We start from the raw sequence: 2,114 nt of genomic DNA on the forward strand, positions 1-2,114 counted from the left end.
AGAGAATAGTCAGGCCAAAGCCCTAGAACAGGAATGAGCTTCAGAATGTCAAGAAAAAAAGTTGATGCTGGAGCAGAGTAAATTTAAGGTGACTTTGAAGTTGCAAAGTAGACATTAAGGAGACCACATAGAGCCAGGTAAGGTATGGTGTTATGTGTTTAAATCTTACATAATGTGAAGAGAGTGCTTCACAAGCGAATGACGAGTTTGTTTATATTTTTTAAAAGATCACTCTTGCTGCTTTGTAGGGAAGCCAGAGAGTAATCAGATCAAGTGGAAGGTTGGCCTGGAGTAGTAGTAGTGGGAGTAGAAAAAAGCCAATGAATTGAAGATATATTTGGAAGCATAATGGACAGAAGTTGCTGAGGGATTGGATGTGGAGAATGAAAGAAAAAGGAATAATCTTGGCTCCTAATATTGTTGTCTTGAGCAACTGAATAGTTGATAGAGATGTTATTCCCTGAGAAAGGGTAGACAAGCATGAAATATTGTGGAAGACAAATCCAGAATTCTGTTTTGGACTTGGTAAATTTGAGATCCAAGACGATGAACATCTCTCTGCTGTCAGTTCAAAGTTCTTTTCAGCAATTAAAATTCTGTGGTCCCCTCTTTTGTTGTTCAGATGTGGCCTCTTTCTAAGACAACTCAACAGGTAAACTCACTGCCCTTTTCCCATGTGGGACATGACTCCCAGGGTGTAAATCTAGCAGCATGGAACGTGACTCCCGGAAATGAGCCTGGACCTGGCATCGTTGAATTAAGAAGGTCTTCTTGACCAAAAGGGGAAAGAGAAATGAAAGTTTCAGTGACTGAGAGATTTCAAATAAAGTTGAGAGATCATTCTGGAGGTTATTCTTGTGTATTATATAGGTATCCCTTTTTAGTTTTCAGTGTGTTAGAATAACTAGAAGGAAATATCTGAAACTATTGAATTGTAATCCAATAGCCTTGATTCTTGAAGACAATTGTATAGTTATATAGCTTGTAAGGTGTGACCATGTGATTGTGAAAACCTTGTAACTGATACTTTCTTTATCCAGTATATAGACAGATGAGTAGAAAATAAGGACAAAGAATAAATCTAAAATGGGGGGGGGGGAATGTTTTGGGTGTTCTTTTTATTTTTTATTTATTTTTTTATTTCTGGAGTAATGAAAATGTTCAAAATTTGATTGTGATTAATGCACAACTGTATGATGATGCTGTGACACTTTGGATGATTATATAGTGTGTGAATATATCTCAATAAAGTTCCATTAACCAAAAGAAGATTACCTTTACACCTCCAGTAAAGGTAATCATATGGGTAAGTATATTTAAAAAAAAAAAATTCTTTGGTTTCATGAGATATATATATATGTTTTTTAATATGGACCACTTCATGAATTTGTGTGTCATCCTTGCACAGGGGCCATGCTTATCTTCTCTGTATCGTTCCAGTTTTAGTATATGTGCTGCCAAAGCAAGCACGGTTTCATGAGATTTTAACTTCGGGTCAGTGTTTGCTAACATTCCATCCTCAGTACACGTGCACACAGATAGATCCAGCTACTTGAGCTGTTCATTGAACTGTGAAATTAAGGAATGTCTCCTTTCTCATTCTTAAAGCTCCTTAGGAAAAGAATTTTTTAAACCTTGAATCTGCATTTGTTTAAGATTGGCATAAAACAGCCAAGATATAAAAATCATACCATAACCTGATGGTTAGAAAATCTTGGGGCAACTAATAGAAAGCATCTGCTTAAAGGAAATTAGCCGAAAATTTATTTGGCATCATTCAAAGAACAGTAATGTGAGAAGACATCAGTGATACAGCCAAGGTTTACGGAATCAGCAAATGGGTTCCTGCTAACAGTGCTTTTGCTATTATCAAGGATTGAAATTAACTAAAGGCAGCTGAGTACAAGCAGTGGACTATAAGAGGATAACCTTATATTTTTCTTGGGGCTAGTGGGTTTATGTTAAATGGGCTTATGTTTATCAAATGAAATTCTTGTTTTTAAGGATAAACTAAAGTAGTCATTATGGATTTTACTGATCCCTCCAGCAAATCAATATTTTACATTTATTCATTAGTTTTCTGAAGACACTATGTGTTTTGGGTTAAAATTGAA

General features: G+C 35.7%; 1 non-coding gene across 1 annotated transcript; it reads right to left on the reverse strand.

Annotated features, from left to right (window-relative positions):
* Nucleotides 1-1,363: 1,363 nt before the first annotated feature.
* Nucleotides 1,364-1,470, reverse strand: LOC143652931 (U6 spliceosomal RNA). Its single transcript, XR_013160978.1, has one exon. It is a non-coding gene; the product is annotated as a U6 spliceosomal RNA (small nuclear RNA).
* Nucleotides 1,471-2,114: the final 644 nt, after the last annotated feature.

The sequence above is a fragment of the Tamandua tetradactyla genome, chromosome 12 (assembly GCF_023851605.1).
Source record: "Tamandua tetradactyla isolate mTamTet1 chromosome 12, mTamTet1.pri, whole genome shotgun sequence".
In the NCBI taxonomy this organism is placed as follows: Eukaryota; Metazoa; Chordata; class Mammalia; order Pilosa; family Myrmecophagidae; genus Tamandua; species Tamandua tetradactyla.